The following is a 9,032-nucleotide window of genomic DNA, read 5'->3' as shown; positions in this document are numbered from 1 at the left end:
AAAATAATCAAATAGAAGAGAATGGTATGAAATAAACACAATTCTTTCTCCCTGCTTCCGCTCTCAATCGCATTAGAAGTAGCCACTGGCCAGATATTTGTATAAAATACCAACATATAAACATTTTCACATACATTTTATAATTTGCCCTTTTTGCTTAATACATTTTTAGCTTCTTTAAAGTCAACATTATAGGTTTACAACAGCCTTTTAATGCTTGTGGATTACTTCATTGAATAGTAGTACTACAACTTATTTAATCAATTTCTGACAATGAGCATTTATATATTTTCCAGGTTAGTGGTAGTAATACAAACAATGTTGGTCTAGTCTTTCAATTTTCACAAATTATATTTTATTTGCTAGATGAGTACACAAGAAAACACAAAAATGTGTATGATTTTTTTGACCGATGGCAAATTCTGACGTCTGTCTTTTCATTTTTTTTTATATCTCAAATATTTATTTATTGGAGGGATTAATTCTTCTCCCCTACATCACTGTATTAAGATATAATTGACATAGAACATTGTGTAAGTTTAAGATGCATAACATGATGGTTTGATACATGTATATACTGAGAAATTATTACCAAAAATTAACACCTTCATCAGCTCACAGAACATTTAACTCTCAAAAAATAAGGAACACTTCACAAATTTGCATGTTATCCTTACGCAGGGGCATCTAACCTGCTCTGTATCATTCCAATTTTAGTGTATATGTTTCCAAAGTGAGCGCTGTAAAGTGTTTACTGAGAATCAATTATGTTCTAGATATCATGGAGTCAAATATATGAGAGAAGGAGACTAGACTTCTGATGGTGACCACACAATGCAGTATACAGATGCAGTACACATGAAATTTATATAAGTGAGATGATGCAGTGAATTAGCTTTCCATGTCTGGCTCCTGACCTCCAGGTCCATCTGTGTTTTTGCAAATGGCAGGGTTTGCTCCTTACTTAAGGCGGAATAGTGCTGCAGCAAACGTGAGGATGCAGATCTCTCTCTGAGATCCTGATTTCATTCCTTTGTTTATCTACTCACAAGTGAGATGCTGGGTCATACGGTAGCTCCATTTTTAATGATTTGAGTAATCTCCATACCTTTTACCACAATGACCATACTAATTCACCTTCCCTAAAAGCAGTATACTAGGGGTCTGTTTTACCCACATCCTTGCCAACACGTGTTACCTCTTCTTTTTTATAACAGCCATCCTGACGGGTGTGAGGCGATAGCTCATTGTGGTTTTAATTTGCATCTTCTCAAATGACCAGCCCTTATTTTGCTAATCTTTTCTATTTCTGTCTAGTCTTCGTTTTATTTATTTTTGCTCCTTTTTAAAAGTCATTTTCTTTCTTCTCTTAACTTCGTTCTTCTCTTTCTAATCCTTGAGGTATAAAGTTAGATTTTAACTTGAGATCTTTCTTTTTTAAAAAAATTTTATCACTATACACTACTCTTTCAACACTGCTTTTGCTGCTTCCTATAAGTTTTGGTAAGTTGTGTTCCCATTTTTGTCTCGAGACATTTTTTATTTCCCTTCTGATTTCTTTTTAACCCATTGGTTGTTCAGGAGCATGTTTAATCCCTGCACATATGTGAATTTTCCAAATTTCCTCTTGTTACTATTTTCTAATTTCATACCATAGTGGTTGGAAAAAATAGTTGCTGTTAATTTAGTCTTCCTAACTTTGTTAAGACTTATTTTGTGACATGCACATGATCTATCCTGGAGAATGTTTCATGTACACTTGATAAGAACGAGTGTTCTGCTGGTTTGGATGGAATACTCTCTGTATGTCTGTTAGGCACATTTGGTCTATAGCACTGTTCAAGTCTGCTCTTTACTCATTGATTTTCTGTTTGGATGATTTATTCATTGTTGACAGTGAAATATTGAAGTTCCCACTATTATTGTTCTGTTATCTATTTTTCTTTTCAGTTTTGTTCATGTTTGCCTTATATATTTAGTTGCTCCAGTGTTGGGTGCATATTTATGATTGTTATATCTTGATTAATATACAGCATGTTCTGTACATACCCCCTTCAAAGAACTTATAACACAGTGTCATTTATTTTCATGTCTATCTTACCCCTAAATCAATACTTTTTAATTTATGGAGGTGGGAGGGGGGGTGGGAGGGGGGGTTAGATACAATAAAATATGTCAACTTTCTATTGTTCTCTCTGTCTCTTTGGACTCATCCCCTAAGTTTTAGGAAATTGATTGAAAACTCTGAAACATAGGTTTAATCCTAATTTAAACACATCTAAACTAGACTATAAGCTTTAAATGGCAAAGGTAGAAGTTTTTTATACTTTGTTGACTCTAAACATCTAGTACCACGTTTGACTCAGAGTAAAAGTACTATTCATCATATAAATACTAATTCACAAGCAAAAGAAAATGCCAAGTAATTTGCTAGCTACCATTGACCAACATAATTTAATTTCATGCATGTTTCTTGAACTTCTAGTAATTAGCCACTGGTGTTTAAGTCCACTCCATGCTCCACTTCATTTCCGCCAAGATAAATTGTAAAAGACAGAATTTAATCAGAGGCAAGACCTCCCTCCATAATCCCATTAGTGGTAATAGTAATAATAATAATCAAATTTAGAATGTGCTCTTCAGGGTCTTAAATAAAAATTATAAGACATAAAACCTAATAGGAGGTAGAGATCCTTACAAATAAATTGGAAAAATATTTCAAAGTGCTACAAATTTCTGAAATTTAAAAGAGCAAAAATCTTACTCTTTAAATGCTATTGTGACAAGTTCTAAATTAAAATTTTAAAATCAGAGTTAAAGCTTTTTTCTTGATCCCAATTATAAAAACAAAACATTGATTTGGATGTGCTCTTTGAGATCTTAAACACGTGCCACAGGACAACAAACTAACTCAGTTCAGGAAATAGGTCCATGTGGTTGAAACTTTATATACATTTAAGTAAAAAGTTTAAAACTCTTCTTGTATTCCTTGTACTGAAGAGTTAATAAGTTAGAAAAAGAAAACTGCTGACAAAATAAAATGAGAAAGAAAATAAAAAGCACCCGGACTTATTCAAGAGCTGCGGTGATCGCCAGCCCTACAACTTCCATGAAGGCTAAGTTTGTCATGAACTTTGATGCAGTAAAACAATAATATCTATCCATTAATTACAAAACAAACAATAAAATGCTCTGTAACTACAACAATCTGCTCGAGTTAACTAAACGCCCGGTTAACTAAATCCTTGTTACTCTGGGCCTTGAACGAAACTGAATGTTCGTTTCTCCGTACTCTCCTTTCAATAGAAAGCAACTATAAACACAGACCAACAGAGACAGAAGATTTATTTTAGTGTTCACTTTTTTCAGCAAATTCTAACTATTCAACAAACATTCATTCTGGAAATTTACCATATACAAGATAATTTACTGCATATGGGAGAGGACTAGATAATAAAAGACCTTTTCTCTACCCCCAGCAATCTTATGATTGAGAACTTCTACTTCTGACCAAGATGAAGTAACAGGGTGGATTCACTTTCTTGCCTGAAACACCAATAGACCAAAATGATATATGAAGCAGAGGATTTTTGGACAGTGGCCACAAGGCAATAAAGAAAAGCTTAAAATAAAAAGTAGTAATAATCTATTGTGCTTTGGAAAAGACATTATTAAGAAGATTAGTAGGCACGCCACTGACTGGAAGAAAATATTTGCAAAGCAAGTATTTGATAAATGATTTATTCCCAGAATATACAAAGAACATTAGAAATTTAGTAATAATACATCAAACAGCTTAATTTAAAAAGTGGGCAAAAATCTGAATAGACATTTTACTACAGAAGATATATGAAAGGAAAATAGACACATTACAAGATGTTCACCTTCATGAGTGTTAGGGATATGCAAATCAAGACCATAGTGAGATTGTATTACAATCTACTAGAATGGCTGAGATGAAAGGCTGACCATGGTGAGTGTGGGTGAGGGGTGGAGAAAGTGCACTTCTCACACACAGAGGGCAGAGACGTACAAACGGTAAAATCAGTGTGGAAAAGAGAACAACAGTTTCTTAAAAATTAAACATATACCTACCATATGATCTAGACTTTTCATTCCCAGGAATTTATCCCAAAGAAATGAAAGCATATACCTATACAAAGACCTGTACACAAAAATTTATGGCAGCTTTATTTATAATAGCCTAAAACTAGAAACAACCTGCATATCCTTCAACATTGGAACACATAAAAAATGAAAAGTGACATCCAGACAATGGCATACCACTCAGTAATACAAAGAATAAGCTATTGGTACATACAACATCATGGATGAATCTCAAAATAATCATACTGAGGGGAAAAGCCAGAATAAAGAGTACATACCGTATTATTACATTTTTACAAAATTCTGGAAAATTCAAACTCATCTCTGGTGACAAATAGTCACTTACTGATTGCTGAGGAAGAAAGGGTGGGAGGAGAGTGGATGATGCCATTACGAAGGGGCATAAGAAAATGTGTGGGAATAATGCATATGTGCCTTCATTATCTTCATTATTGTGTTTTCATGTATGTATACACATGTTAAAACTTGTCAAATTGTACCCTTTAATGTCAATATATCTATTATACTTTAATAAAACAGTTTAAGAACATTTTTAAGAAGGGTGCATGCACAAAAGAAGGTTATGATCTTGAAGGCACAATCAACATGCACACCTGGAACTCTGGTCCCCAGCAGACTTACTGAGGAACAGAATACACTGCAGAGATAATAAATAATCGAGGCTAGGCACTCAAGCAATGAGGAAGCACTGGAGTTGGACTTTGAAGAATGGCGGGACAGGGGAAGAGGAAGGAACACTGTAAGTGGAAAAATAAATGCTAATAAACCATGAGACCAAAGTGCAGAGTCAGGGACATGCAGATGGAATTTTGGAAACTAACAGTTTTGCACGTGTCTAGAACATACTGGCTGGTGGTTGGAGAGAATGTCACTGTGGAAAACTTAATTTAATAGTTCAAGATAAAGTTTCCAGACTCATAAATCTCCCTAGCCATATATCCAGGTTCTCACTGACAAGTTCTGCTTATATGTAAGTGAAGGAGACAGTTCTGCTGTTTTCTGCCGCCACTGAAGTATGTTTCTTTCCCCAAACACGTGCCTCACTTCCTCCTGAGTCAGAAGCAGCCCTGTGCTCTGAGTCTGCCTCCCACTTACAGTCTGTTCGAAGCGCTTTTGTCTTTCTCTCTCAAGAGCTTCAACATTCTTCTAGCCTCTGCTCACAGCCCAATTCCAAAGCCACGCCTGCATGTTTCGGGATTCGTAGCAGCAGGATCCCACTTCCAGGTACCAAAATCTGTCCTGGTTCTCTGTGGCTCTAATCCGACAGCCTTAGAACAACACACGTTTCTTATCTCAGGTTTCCACGTGTCGACTCTGGACGTGCCTTAGCTGGGTCCTCTGCAGGGCCCCACGGAGGTGTTACAATCGAGGTGTCCAGCAGGCTGCATTTTCACCCGGAGCCTAGGCTGAGGAAGAATCTGCTTCTATGTTCATCCAGGTTTTAGGCTGAATTCATTTCTTGGTGGCTGTATGTCTGAGGGTCCTTGCTTTTTGCTGACTTGAGGAAAGAGGCCACCCTTCAGCAGTAGAGGCTGTCTAAAGATCTGTGCCTCCCCAGCATGGCCAGTTACCTCATCACCCAGCAAGGGCAGTCTCCTACACAAAGACTTACACCATATAAGGTAATCATGGAGGTGACATTCCATCACCTTTGCCATATTCTGTTGATTAAAAGCAAATCACAGTTCCAGTCAGTACGTATGGAGAGAATTTTATGCAAAGGCATGAACACCAGCAGGAGGGGATCATTAGGGGCGACTTTAGAGTCTGTCTCCCACTACCAGGGTTCCTATTCTGATTCCAACCGTTTCTTGCTATGTGACCTTGAGTAAGTTCTTACTTGTGCTGTGACTTGGGTTCCTCATTTATAGAATGGGAAGAAGAATATTTACATATTTTTTGTGGGAATTAAGTGACATAATTCATGCAGAGGGTATGGAAAAATGCCTGGCACATACCTAGAATTTAATGTGGTATCTATTGTTGTTATATAATGTATAAGTAAAAGGGGATCATCAAAGGATTTTCAGGAGAGGATAATACTATTAAAGATGGAATCTAGGAAAATAGATGGCCAATATTGTCAGTACACATTTGAGATAAGGTATGAGAAAGCTTCTTGTTCAAAGCAGAATCCCTGTGTTGTTCAACTCTAGGAACTATTCGTACAGAATACAAAGTGACTATTGCTTTCTGTGGTTGAGCAATTCAGCAGCCCAGCAGGAGACTCTAGCCACAGTCAAGGTTAGGGTAAAAAAATGACAGCCTTACAAATGTCCATCAACTGATGAATGGGTAAACAATACATGGTGCACCCACAGAATTCAGCAATAAAGAAGAATGAAATACTCACATGCCACAGCATGAATGAACCTTGACAACATGCTACGTGAAAGAAGCTAGATACAAAAGATCACGTATTGTATAATTCCATTTATTTGACATATCCAAACTAAATACACCCATAGAGACACATGTCCGAATGGTAGCTTCCTGAGGCTAGGGGTAAGAAGGAATGGGGAGTGGCTGCTCATGGGCATAGATTTTCTTTTCCGGGGTGACGAAAGTGCTTTTAAAGTGGACAGAGATGGTCATTGCTGACTGTACTGAATCCCACTGAATTGTATACCTGAAAATGGTTCATTTGAAGTTATGTTATGTAAATTTTACCTCAATTTAAAAAGAAAGAAATGAAGGCCTAAACTTGGGTGTTAGCCATGGGGATGTACAGGGAGTACATGAAATGTGTATGGGGCAGAGACAGAAACAAGAGAATCCAAGAAGTTGTTTGATAGAGAGGATGTGAGGGAGAGAGCTAGAAGTGACTTTGAGATTTAGAGCTATTTACCTAAAATGAATCAATGTGTCAGCCATTAACCACAAAGCCTCAAATCACAGAGTTCTAGGGTTGAAAAAGAACTCTTTAAGAATTCAGCCCATGGTTATCTGATATGTAAAATCAATGCCAAGTAGTCATCTAATTTATACCAAGGAAAACAGATTTTTTAAAAAGTAGGATTGGGGCCAAATACCGCCCAAGAATGGAAGATACAATAGGAAAAAGAGGGGAGGGGTAATTACTAATTGTGTGCTATTTATGAGCCAGCCACTTTAATCAGTCATTTGAATTTATTATCTCATTAGCCTGATAACCAACAACCAGCGATCAATTTGTAAGAATTATGTAGTAGACATTTGCTTCTTCTCTACTCCTGTTTGTCTCGTGCTAAGAGGACCTAACTCACTTCCATTTTAACTCCAGGTGATTAACATGGGACTAAGCCTCCCCCAGCCCACGTGCAGGCCTGGATCAGGACCTAGATCAGGCCAGAGGACCCAACCCCGCCCTCACACCTGGCCGCAGTCACCGATACACAGATGTCTCCAGCATCCAGCCAAAAGTTTTCCATGGGTGTTGTGCTTTTGTTGGTTTGGTGGGTAAAAGACATGCCCTGTTCCTCTAGGACTGCTAGATCAAAAGACATAACAAAACTAGATTTATATCAATAATCATCTGTCCCGCTGTATCAGGAAGATCTGCTTGAGAATAAAATCAACTTATGGGGCAGTACAGCCAAGAGATGAAAAGTCTCCACAGAATTCTAATGACATTGTTTCGTTCTCAACGCTCAACCAGCCTGAAGCCAGACCATGCCCTGACTCATAAATCAATTATCTGTCCCTCTTAATGTTGCTAATTTTATTTTTGTTTCTTGCAGTCCTGGTCTCAAGAATTGGACTTCTCTCTAAGTCTTTGAAGCAGGGAGACAGCAAAGGCTAAAGAAGATACAATTTTTTCGCCTGGCCAGAATTCTACCATTAACTGAATACTTTTCACCTATTTCTACTATTCCTGTTTGCTGTTACTATACCACGAGTACTACTAGCAAAATACTATAGTTATCACTACAACTATCACTACTAAAATTATGCAACTATTATTACTAATTATACTATGATTGCAACTAATCATAGTGCCCTGGATTAAAAATGGAAAACATTGTGCCACCCACTTTGATCTGTAATTCTTCAAGGCATCCTGAGATATTTTTACTACCCAGCTCACTGGTGGGGAAACTAACACTCAAGAGGCCAGATTCACAATAATGAGTATTTCAAGCCTGTCTCGAATGACTTAGTGTGTTTTGTGTTGCTGACTACGTATTGGTCCTTCTAAGGGAGCTAGCCACCCACATCGCTGCCAAATGAAAGAGAGCGACCGAATAGACATGGGGAGTGCCACGGGCCTTTGCTCCACCATTCAACGGGGATTGATTGAAATGAGGATGGGTACCTAACTCATGGATGGAAATTCATCCTTGAAACATGAAGTCTGGCACAAAAAAGTATATGTATGGGCTTTATCCCAAATTTACAGCATGAAATAATTGAAAAGTATTTAGCTAGTAGTGGAATCAGAAGCAAAAAAACAAAACAAAACACCAAGAGTAAAGTTAGGATGAAGGTGAGCCATTTGCAGGAAGTTATAGGAAGCAAAATATCTGAGTGAGGAGAGACCACCAGTCACTAGAGAAGAGAAAACGAAATTGGTTCACAGAGACAAGCAGAGATGCTCTTAGAATCAGAAAGCAGGTGGCCCCTAGGGGAGATGAGCTGGTCCCTGAAATTACCATGGGTTCTGATGATGGCCATTTGAGGATAATTCACTTATTTTTACAATCTGGGATATTTGAAGGAGATCACTATTCCTAACAACTAAACAAATTTGTTAGAACTCTGGGCTACAAGATGGAACATTACACATGGAAAGAACAAAACACAGTGACATTAATAAAGATCTGTGCCTCAGTGCTGGCTAGAAGCTCCAACCCAATTACCTATCACCGTGAATAGTATTGATGGAGAGCCAGCTATGAGCTAAGAAGACAGGTATAAAGTAGAAG

The 9,032-nt window shown here is 37.5% G+C and overlaps 1 non-coding gene across 1 annotated transcript; it reads right to left on the bottom strand.

The window, feature by feature from the left end:
• Positions 1 to 636: 636 nt before the first annotated feature.
• On the bottom strand, positions 637 to 741 carry LOC118631273. Its single transcript, XR_004959764.1, has one exon. It is a non-coding gene; the product is annotated as a U6 spliceosomal RNA (small nuclear RNA).
• Positions 742 to 9,032: the final 8,291 nt, after the last annotated feature.

Source organism: Molossus molossus, unplaced genomic scaffold (assembly GCF_014108415.1).
Source record: "Molossus molossus isolate mMolMol1 unplaced genomic scaffold, mMolMol1.p scaffold_m16_p_15, whole genome shotgun sequence".
NCBI lineage: Eukaryota > Metazoa > Chordata > Mammalia > Chiroptera > Molossidae > Molossus > Molossus molossus.
Note: the sequence above shows the minus strand (reverse complement) of the source record. Positions and strands in the feature narration are given on the sequence as shown.